The sequence below is a fragment of the Mastigoproctus giganteus genome, chromosome 3, assembly GCF_048544385.1.
Source record: "Mastigoproctus giganteus isolate SK-2022 chromosome 3, ASM4854438v1, whole genome shotgun sequence".
Lineage (NCBI taxonomy): Eukaryota > Metazoa > Arthropoda > Arachnida > Uropygi > Thelyphonidae > Mastigoproctus > Mastigoproctus giganteus.
The window spans coordinates 35,647,410-35,659,515 of record NC_143577.1 but is presented as its reverse complement, the minus strand read 5'-3'; the positions used below and the strand labels follow the sequence as shown (position 1 = coordinate 35,659,515).

At 40.4% G+C, this 12,106-nt stretch overlaps 1 protein-coding gene across 1 annotated transcript in view; it reads right to left on the bottom strand.

The window, feature by feature from the left end:
• LOC150087867 (F-box only protein 39-like) overlaps positions 1 to 12,106 on the bottom strand; it is a 44,545-nt gene that overhangs the window by 10,881 nt on the left and 21,558 nt on the right. The gene's annotated exons all lie outside the window — the stretch shown is intronic.

The following is a 12,106-nucleotide window of genomic DNA, read 5'->3' as shown; positions in this document are numbered from 1 at the left end:
ATAGGTCCATGTTGTTTGTTTGGTTTTTAGGAGCATTAGCAACTAAGGCCATATTGCTCCGGGATATGCAGAAAGGTCATTCCCTGACCTTTCCGCATCCTCCGTATTTGGTGGTGACGGGCTCGAACCCTGGTCTGATCAAGAAGAGCGTGCTACGCACTGTTGCTCCTTCCCACCTGGCTACGGAGGCGCCGGTCCAGGTTGTACAACCTCCTCTATGGAATTGTTCCAAATGCAGTGGTATATCATCCTGTGCTACAGCTGCACTAGGGATCCCGAATGGAAAAGAGAGCTACATAAAAATAAACTACCTTTCACCAGGGCCGAAATTTGTAATGATATACCACTGCTGCAATTCTTTGCTAAATTATAAATATGTAATGTTAAAATTTTCTTGCATCCAACAAATTAGTGATGTGTGACCACATCACTGTAATTTGTCAGGTTAGTCAAATAAGATTTTCCCTTGGTGAAACCATGTTTTGATCACCATTTAGGATATTATACTTCTTGGCATGATCTCATAATGCATCTTCGACCATAGACTCCACAACACCAAAGTTAAACTGACGTGTATAATTAGTCATCTGATCTTTATCCACCCCTTGCATATTGGTCAGATGCTGTTACCAAGTTTTTTTTTTTTGTTAAAGTATTTTCTGTAACATCAGTATATCACATATCCTACCAGTGCTCAGGTATATTAGCATAGAAAACACAGCATTCTCTGATTTATATTGGGGATGTGTTCCTGTGAATGGCATTATTAAATGATGTAAATAGGATATTTTTCACATAGGACCTTGAAGTTGTCACACATTCTCTCAGATATTAAGCCTGACGTAGCCCAGTTGTCAGGAGCGAGAGTGCATAGCACGCGTTCCTTGAGTGCACCGGGGTTCAAGCCCGTGACTACTAAATACGATAAATATTTGTATTGACGATTTATTGTAAACTCTAATGACTTGGTTGTCGTGCCGGAGTATAAACAGAAAATTAATTAATTAATATGCCAGACAAGCTGTACTTGCTACCTGGCAGCCTAAAATGCTGATGAAACTAATATTTGGGTGACATTCAAGTCAAGTGGACCCAATTTCGGTGAAGTCCGGATGGTCTGTGACAGCCAAATCCCCTGTTTGCACCTTCACAATGGTGGGACTATTAGTAACACTGGGTATAACCTCCATGCTCATGCACACTGTTGGTGACCACCCAGGTGTGAATCAACATAAGCAGGGGTCGAGGTGTGGTGCCCACACCACATGGAGGAATGCCACCCCTCTGGGTTACCAGGCAATACTAGGTGGTAGATGACTCTCATCAACCGGTGAAATACCGCCACTTTGCTTATTCGAAGCTTGAAGTGGTGGAGCCCATGTTTAGTCTCCAGAGCTAAGTTGCGGTCAACCTTTCCCCATCTCTTCCATCATGCAGTATGACTAATGGCTTTTGAGGTGATGATGAACATCATGGCGAGATCCAATCTTCCTTACATTTCGAGGGTACAGCTCTAAAACGACCACTAGTTAGTACACTGAACCGAACCTATTGGTAACTCTTTAGGAGGCTTCCGGATCAGCTAGTGTATAATATTGCTACCTCTACTCTTCCAGATAATGACTGGAGGGAGTCCAAGTAGTGTGTATGCGGGGGGCATTGTCGAGGCCACGTTATGTCAAAGATCTGGGTATATTCTTACCATGTGTACGTCATATCCAAAAATTTCATTACTTCTTACAGCATGTCCCCCACCCCACCCCCATTTTTTCTTACTATTGAGGCGCCTCCGTAGCCAGGTGGGAAGGAGCAGCAATGCGTAGCACACGCTTCTTGATTAGACCGGGGTTCGAGCCCGTCACCACCAAATACGGAGAATGCGGAAAGGTCAGGGAATGACCACCACATATCCCGGAGCAATATGGCCTTAGTTGCTAATGCTCCTAAAAAAAACCAAAAAAAAAAAAAAAAAAAAACCAGATCTTACTATTGAATACACCATGAATTGTCAAACTAATAGAGCATGCTTATCTGCGAAAAGATCTAAACCTCCCAAACACTTCCTAGTTCATTTCACACAAATATACGTGGGCTCAATTCTAATCTCAACGATTTACACGTGCAGTCTGCCAAATCCCGTGTACTTTTTCGGACAGAATCTCAGTTATCAGTTGATTCAACCACTGCTCATCTCAGTTGCCCAAATTATTCGCTGTATGATTCCTTTCGCCTCAAAGGTGGTACTTGTGCATATGTCCGTTCCAATATTCCCTGTCAGAGACTTGGTAATTTGGAATCTCCTCGTTTTGATCTTCTCTGGCTTAAAATCTCTCTATCTACCGCATTGTGTCAAATTCATCTGTTGTCTCTACCATTCTCCCAACTCCACTAATCACTTGGAGCTCTTTGACTTCCTCTCTTTACAACTTGACTTTCTCCAGTCCAACGGGCGCCTCCGTAGCCAGGTGGGAAGGAGCAGCAGTGCGTAGCACACGCTTCTTGATTAGACCGGGGTTCGAGCCCGTCACCACCAAATACGGAGGATGCGGAAAGGTCAGGGAATGACCGCCACATATCCCGGAGCAATATGGCCTTAGTTGCTAATGCTCCTAAAAAAACCAAATAACATAATCCAGTCCAACTTTCCTAGCAGTGAGGTAATTTTCCTTGGTGATTTTAATGTTCACAACTCCAGCTGGCTTCCGTTTTCTGGTCACACCGACCCATTTGGTCGAGATGCAGAGGCTTTTGCAATTACTAATGACCTTGCACAGATTGTTCATTTACCTACAAAAATACTGGACAATCCTAACCATGCAGCCAACACGCTTGATCTTTTTCTCACAAACAACACTTCTAAGTACACGGTTGAAGTGAGTGGTTCTTTAGGCACCTCAGATCACAACTTGGTGATTGTCTCTTCTCCTGGCTATTATCTCATGGCTATTCCCAACCTCATATTTTTGGCATTACAAGAATGCAAAATGGGATGACCTGCGAGATTTTTTTTCTTCTTTTCTTTGGTCGGATTACAGTTTAAAAACTTCTGATAGCAACGTTTGCTAAGATCGTGTCAGTAAAACTATTCTTGTAGGAATGGAATCCTTTATTCCACACTCCACTTTAAAATCTTGTCCTTTATCTAAATCTTGGTTTTCCAATAAATGTGCTAAGGCTGTTCAAGAGAAGAACGTTGCATATCGTAATTGGCTTGTTTCCAAATCTTCAGATTCGTTTTTTGCCTACACCAAAGCTTGCAACAATTGTAAAGCAGTTATTAATTAGTCCAAACTAGATTTTGAACAGGCTAAGAGTAGAAAACTTGCTTCTTGCCCTAATAGTAGCCGAGCATTCCGGCTTCTTGCTAAAGCTATTGGCCACGATTTTTGCCCTTCTCTGCTCCCACCTCTGTCAAAACCAGATGGTTCTGTTGTCACTTCACCCAAGGATAAAGCTGACCTGCTAGCATCCCATTTTTCTTCCAGCTCATGTATTAATGATCTTGGTAAAACACCTCCCACCATTCCCAACATGCTCCATTCAATGCCTCCTGTGGTCTTCCGTCAAAAGGATGTCAGAAGGATTTTGACAAATCTTGATGCTAAGAAAGCTCCAGGTCCTGATGGTATTTCTCCACTTGTTCTCAAAACCTGTGCTCCTGAACTTACTCCTGTTCTTTGCCACCTTTTTTCACTTACTTATTCCATAGGTGTTTTTCTTTCTGCTTAGAAATTTGCTCATATCCAGTCAGTTCCTAAAAAGGGTGACAAATGCCTCCCATCAAATTATCGTCCCATTGCCATTACTTCTACTCTTTCTGAAGTAATGAAGAAATCAATTAACTACCAACTCTTATACTACCTAAAAATTTTCCATCTGATCAATGATCGCCAGTATGGATTCTGTCAGTGTTGAACCACTGGAGATATTCTGGCTTATGTTACCCATTTATGGACAAATTCAATGGAAAAGTTCAGGGAAACACAAGCAGTTGCTCTTGATATCTCAAAGGCTTTCGATCGTGTTTGGCATAAAGGTCTCCTAAACAAGCTGCCAACTTATGGTTTGCCAACTGTTTTTTCCAATTGATTATCCAGTTTTCTCTCTGATCGCTCACTGAGGGTGAGGGTAGATGGCTCTCTGTCTTCTAATGTTTCCACTAATGCTGGTGTCCCCCAAGGTTCAGTTCTTTCCTCCACTCTTTTCCTCTTGTATATTAATGACCTTCTTCCATTGACTGAAAATCCTATCCATAGTTTTGCCAATGATAGCGCATTGCATTCCACTTTCCATTTTGAGAAACCTTGCTCTGCTCAATCAACTTCAACTTCTCGAAAATCTGCTACCAATTCCTTAAATGCTGATCTTCAGGTAATTCTCCAGTGGGGCAAAGACAACTTAGTTGATTTCAATCCTTCTAAAACTCAGTCTTGTCTTATATCTCACAAAAAGGATTCTTCTGCTCCTATGCTTATCTTTGGTGACACTCCAATTTCTAGCAAAATATATCTCTTTTGGGGATTACTGTGACTTCTAATCTCTCTCTTGGCACAAGCACATTACAAATATTGCTTCCTCTGCATCTAAAAAACTTGGTTTTCTCTTTCACTCTCGGCATTACTTTTCTTCCAAACAGCTGTTTACTCTGTACAAATTTCAAATCTGCCCTACCATGGAATATTGTTCCCACATCTGGGGTGGTGCCCCCAAAACCTCTCTCAGCCTTCTAGATTCCATTCAGAAGAGGGCAGTTAGGTTAATTAATGACTCCTCTCTAACAGAGTCTCTCCACTCGATGTCTCATAGACGTACTGTTTCTGCTGCATGCCTTTTCTACAGATATTTCCATGGGCACTGTTCTTCAGAATTGGCTTCTATAATTCCTGCTCTCTCTTTTCAAAACAGTCCAAACATGTGCTGCCACCAGCCAACATCCATTTACTGTTCAACTTCAAACTCACAAAACCAACTTTTCATCTTCCTCATTTATTCATTCAACTGCCGTTTTCTGAAACAACCTTCCTTCATATGTATTTCCTGAAAATTACAGTCTAAGAAGTTCAAGTCTAATATCAACAAATATCTTTTTCATCTTCTCAACCTCCAACCCAAGCACGGTACTAAGTACTATAGGTTCTAATACCTCTCGTGTTTGGGGTTTTCATAAAAAAAAAAAAAAATGTGCAATTGTATGTTATTAATCAGAAATACATTCTCATGGTCAAAATTTTGGATTCACCAAGTTAATTTGAGGTCTTTAATTACTCATTAAAAAGAAAAATTAAATCAGTATTACACAGGAAAGCAATAAAAATACACACATTGTACTAATACATAAATATTTATTATTCATATATTGTATTAGTCATATCAACTGATTCAGGCGCCTCCGTAGCCAGGTGGGCAGAAGCAGCAGTGCATAGCACACGCTTCTTAATTAGACTGGGGTTTGAGCCCGTGCCCACCAAATACGGAGGATGTGGAAAGGTCAGGGAATAACCACCGCATATCCCCCCCAGAGCAATATGGCCTTAGCTGCTAATGCTCCTAAAAACCAAATAGCAAACAAACATATATCAGCTTATTCATTTTTAAGAAGCAAAGGATAGAAGTTCAGACAGAATTTTCCACAGTCTTCTTGATACACATAGCAGTGCAAATGATCACATGGTACTCTACTGAACTTGCTGCTCCATTCCATGTTTGGCTTATCTTTGGTGAGAATGGCCATCCTTTCTTGAATAAACTGAAGGATTCTGACAAGCTTTTTGCCATTAGCTGTTTTACTTGTATAAAACAGCTAATGGCAAAAAAGTGATGCTCTTGTTTCCCATTATCTTGATAACTCCTGACTTTATGTGGTCACCTGGAATAAAAAAACAGAATTTATTTATTTCCTCTTCCTCCTTTGTTGCTCCAATTCATTCAAGTCATCCTTTGCTGGCTCAGAATAATGTGATTACGTCATCTCCATCATGTCACTTATGTCCACTTCCTCAAAGCCCCCAGTCTTGTTTGCCAATTCTACAACATGTTGTTGAATTTCAAGGACACTGGCAAGTTCTTAAATATTGTAACCCCTCCAGAATTCCAAAATTAATGGCTGCTCCCAGATGTGTCCTCTCCCCAGTGCTCAGATGTATACTTTGCTGGGAATAATGGGCCTTGAATGTCACTATCACCCCTCCTTGGTTCATTGGTTACAGCAAAGGGGCTGTATTTGTTATCATTAAAATTACATCTACGTTGCCATAGTGATCCTCAGAGTTAATAGAATGGCAAGACACATTAAAAAAGAAAGGTCCTGTTTAATTTTTTTTCCTTATAATACTTCTTGACAAAGGGAGAAAAGCAAAAAATTTTTAAAATTACAATTTAAATTTTTAAAAGTATAACTGACATACATAAATGACATAAGTCAGAGACTGCATGTATTCAACAATTCAGCTTACCAGCAACATCTGTTCAGTTATCTATGATTCTGCCTTTGAAAAAGATCCTGTGTGGTTTACTCTTTTCCCTCTTCATATTTATGTATGAATAAAACTCCTTATCCCCATTTCTCTCTCTTTCATGATTTCACATACTCAAACTTTGCCTGCTTAAGTCATTCAGGACTCAAAATGGAGAATTTTATGAAACAGAATTATCATCAGGATATATGCAAAAGGCTGTTAGCATATATACATGAAATAACCAATGTGCACAATTAACTAGAATGGCATTCCAGCTTCCATTCATAGCCCTGATCTTGTTACAAATCAGTTACACAGATTTATAATTATATGAATTTGAGCTGCCTACCTGTAAGTGTTAGTGTGCTATTATCATATATCTTGCAGTTCTCTTCTTGTCTCACACCTCCTCAGTGGAATAAATGTACTAGTGGTTTCCGTGATGAGTGTTTTGAAAACACCCCGATGGTTCAACTGTACTTTGCTTCTCGCATATTTTGTCCCAACTGATTGAGCTCAACAACTTTCTTAGTCCACAGTAATCTCCTTTTTTGAAATTAAAACTCTTGCTCTTACTTCGGACTACGGAAGTCTCATTTATCATGCACTATAGAATACTATGTCACTTGCTGATTTTTTTTTTATTTGGGCCATTGGTACATTAGAATATACTGGGACATGTTTCTACAGATAACAGTTGTTACATTGGGACAAGTTGCTACAGAACAGTCAGGTCGATTCAAAAATGTTTTCGTAAACTTAATTTCATTGTTAAATGTGGAGGACAGAAGCTTTATTAAGCTTTAAGAGGGAGCTAAATGATTTTGTAATAATGGAGAGCAAAATGGAAGAGAAATTGTTGAAGTTAAACATAAGAAAGGCACCTGGGGTGGATGGGATCTATCCAGTTATATTAAAGGAAGCAGCAAAGAAAGTAAGCAAATCCTTAGTCATAATTATGAGAGCATCCTTGGAATCAGGGGAGGTCCCCATGAACTGTGAATTGGAAGGTCCCCATGAATTGGAGATACAGCAAATGTATCTCCAATTCACAAAGAGGGATCAAAGGATGAGACAAGTAATTACAGATCTGTTAGTTTAACTTCTGTTCGGGGGAAAATAATGGAGTCACTGGTTAAAGAAGCATTGCAGGATCATCTAGACAAGACTGCAGTTATATTCAGACACAGCATGGGTTTATTAAGGGGAAGTTTTCTCTGACCAATTTGTTTGAACACTATGATGTGGTCAAAAAGGAATAGGATGCAAAAAATAATTTTGATATCATATACTTGGACTGCAGGAAAGCTTTTGATACCGTTGCACATGAAAGACTACTATACAGATTGGAGCAGTATGTCATTAAGGGCAAGTTGCTACAATGGATAAATGGATGGTTGAGTGGGAGACAACAGAGATTGGTAATCAATGGACATTGCTCTTCGTGGACTAATGTTATTAGTGGAGTCCCCCAGGGTTCAGTGTTGGCCCATTGTTGTATTGCATATTTATCAATGATATTGAGGAAGGTATATCACACTTACTGTTGAAATTTGCAGATGATACAAAGGTTGGCAGGGTTCCTAACGACATTAAAGACAGTATGCTACTGCAACAGGATCTAAAAGTGAGAAAGATGGTCTAAGAAGTGGCAACTGAAGTTTAACATTGACAAATGCAAACTACTATATATGGGTAGCAGTAACCCCAGAGAAATGTACCAACTGTGGGTGTTACACTCAAGGTAGTGCAGAATGAAAGAGACCTGGAGGTAATAGTACATTCAGATATGAAGTTTTCTGAGCAATGCAGATGGCTGCCAGAGCAGGTCATGGGGTCTTGTCAATGATATAGGAATTTTGCTAGGAGGTGATTATCCCTTTGTATAAGGAAATGGTCAGGCCACTCCTTGAGTACTGCATACAGGTCTGGAGGCCTCATTTAAGAAGGATATAGAGTTGCTAGAACAAGTACAGAGACGAGCAACAAGATTGGTGAGGGGAATAATGGAGTGCTCTTACCGAGAAAGACTTAAGTTCTGCAAATTGCAGTGTCTGGAGACTAGGTGCCTGCAAGGTGATCTGATTGAGGTGTATAAGGCCTTGAATGGTTTGAGCAGGCTGAATGCTGGGATTCTTCTTCTTGCTCAGATTATGAACTTGAGGGTGGGGGGGAAGAAACTTCCATCTATTGGGGAAGTTTATAGCTTAATTAAATTCTAGGAAGAAGTGGGCAAACATTTGGGACGAATGGATGGGTGAAATGGGAATTTTTTTTTTTTTTTTTTTTTTGGCTGACGCTGTATAAGCTTGCTTTCTTCCATCATATGCCTCAACTAAATCAATAATGCTAAATAATGCTAACTCTGGTCGTGAGGTAATGTATGCAGATCCAGATATAAACATTCTAAGATAGTCAATTCTGCAGTGAAAAAAATGTGCCTCCCATTTTTTGCTATTTTGCTGGTATATTGATTGAAGTAAAACAGTTATAGTAAAGTATTAAACCTCACTGGCCCTGAAAGTGCATTGTGTTTTGTGAAAGGTGCCACCGGTGGTTTCCCACATCTGCACCATGGTACTTTGTGAAGAAGTACAGAATCTCTGTAAAAGCTAGAAAAAGTGTAATGTCTGGTTTCTGTCAGAGTAGTGTTATGTTTTGTTGTTGTGTCTCTGGCTGCTTGGCTGCAGAGCCCCTAGTGGGACTCCACATTGCCCGCCACCACCACTGGGAGGTGAGCCAGGCTGCCCATCATACTCTGGCTGGCCTTTGTCAGGGTTGCCTGAGCTTCCTGACAGAGGCCAAGTTTAAAAAAAAAAAAAAGAAACATAGAATGAGATACAGGTTAGAAGGGACAGAAAGAGGGAAAAGGAGGGCGAACTGAAAGTTGAGGAGGAGTCCACTCTTTGTGAGGTGAAAATAGGGGTCTGGGAGTGGAAGTTAAAGTTGCAGGGGACAGGTGCTCCTGCATGATCACCAGAGGCCACTGGACTCTGTATCCTGCACTCAGAGAGTGCCAGCAATCCCACACTTGTACAGTGCCAGCAATCCCGCACTTGTACAGTGCCAGCAATATCCAACCCATGTGGGTTGAAGTCTAAATCCTGCACTCAGAAGTTCTCCAGAATGCCAGCTGATCCTACCCTACAAGGGGGTTTGCAGCAGTATCCCACACTCTGAGTGCCAGCAATCCCACACCAGAATGGTGCCAGTGGTGTTCCTACTCTTAAAGGATTAGCAAGTTGTCAGGGCAGTGTCCTCTAGCAGAGAAGGAACTAACCCACACTTGTCTGATTCAGGCCTTAGGCAGCATAATCCAACATTGTTCTCATTTCAGCATCTTGGCTCGCCTCAGTGCGAAGATTTCGTGTGCATACACGGTTAGTGCCTTGTACATGTTTTCATAGGCGCCTCCGTAGCCAGGTGGGAAGGAGTAGCAGTGCATAGCACACACTTCTTGATTAGACCGGGGTTCGAGCCCATCACCACCAAATACGGAGGATGCGGGAAGGTCAGGGAATGACCACTGCATATCCCGGAGCAATATGGCCTTAGTTGCTAATGCTCCTAAAAACCAAATAACAAACAACAAACATGTTTTTATCAAGCAGCAGCGAGGACTCCTGATTATGTGGATTCCTTTGAATTGCAGTAACAAATTTTAGTCTACTGTTGTCATAGGCAGGGCACTCATACACTCTTCTTGTCTACAGTGGCACCGTGGGTCTCTTTCAATCCCCATAGCTGTAAGTTTTTGATGGAATTGGCCGTGTCCAGTGATGATAAACATCATGTGCAGACCAAGTGAGAACCAGAGAGGGGGCTCTGGGTGAGTTTGGTTTATAGTTTGGAGGAATCACCTCATGATGTCTCCTTTCTGCGTGGTTTCCTAGCTCTGTTGCCATATTGCTTGTTGGTGTTGGGTGATTCTCCTCTTCACTACCTTGGGATCATTTGCAAGATCGAGCTGGAGATTTACTATTTCAGCTGGTGTTCCTTTCCTAAGGTGATAGAAGTGGCCTCGCCTGACTAGGTAGAGCGGCTGACATCCTGTTAGAATACTGCCATTTTAATCAGCCAATTGAACTGCAGATATGAACAGTGAGAACTACTTCACAGCATTCAAATGAGCCGTATGGTAACTGCCATGCATTGAAAAATTAATGCTAAACTGACCATTGAGATATCTCAAGATTACATTGCAAAAAATCTGTGTATTTGTTATGCACATGCAGAAAATAGGACATCTACCTCTTACTGCTAACATCTTGGTGGTGTTCTTCATAGTGATTACAGAGAATTACAGATTAGAAGGGATTAGTGGAGTAGAATAGGATTACAGAGGTTTGAATATTGCTTTTAAATAATTTATTTAGTAATCTAAATATGTGTCTTGACTAAATGTCAAAGAGTAAGAAAAAGCTGTTTAAGCATGGGTAATGCATCTCCATCATTGCATACTACCCAGGTAGTATGCATGCATCGTTTTATTATATCTCATATTGTGTATACCTTCACAACAAGTTGCTTAGGTATTGCACTACTTTGGATAAGTAACACTTCTCTGGTAGAGAAGACTACTGTTACTTATTCTCAGATGGGCACCACCACCCAGACAGCACCATTTCAAAGCTGGTTGGTTTCATCATTGGTGGGTGGGCAAATACCCTGTTGCAATAGTGACAACCCAGTTATGAAGTATAACTCCACAATATGAGAGATACTTGATGGTGTGCACGGTTAAATCTAAATATATTTCTTGACTAAATATCAAAGAGTATGAAAAGGCTGTTTAAGCATGGGTAATGCATCTCCATCATTTCTACTACCCAACTACGGATGATGAAGCCAACCAGCTTTGAAACGGTGCTGTCTGGGTGGTGGTGCCTGTCTGAGAATAAGTAACAGTAGTCTTCTCTACCAGAGAAGCATTACTTATTCGAAGTAGTGCAATATCTAGACAACTCATTGTAAAGGTATTCACAATATGAGATATAACAAAAACGATGCATGCATACTACCCGAGTAGTACAAATGAGGGAGATGCTTTATCCATGCTTAAACAGCCTTTTCAATTTATTTAGTATATTGTAAACTTTATTTTGATATAAGCTATTTTTTCCTGTAATAGTTTGATTTTTATAATATTATAAATATAATTTTTTGAAAGTTACTTTCATTGATATTTAGTAAATTTTACAATGGTTGTTACAAGGTTTGCCTTTAACACTTCGTTAGAGAGTATCATGACTCACACAGAAATAGCCGATAGCCATGAGTCATGATAATATCTTTTGAGTCATAATTTTCTCTTTTGCAGAACCTGTGGCATGTATTCCAAGGTTGACCTAGTGGATAATCATAGCTCACCTGGCAGTTCTTTTCTTTGTCACCACTGTATGGCACATACTGATCTTAAGTTAAAATTTGGTGCATTGCTAGAACAATTTGAGTCACCAAAAAAATGGGTGCTTGCCCTCGAGAATAATGTAACTGGGAGCTCATCAGGGACTCAAGACTCTAGCAACATACTAAGTGATGCACTACTGATTCGGGCCCCAGAACAGAATAACCATGTGCAATTACTGTGGTTCAAAAGGACTTAGTTCTATTAGGAGACTCCATTGTCTGGGAAATATTTTTTGTAATAA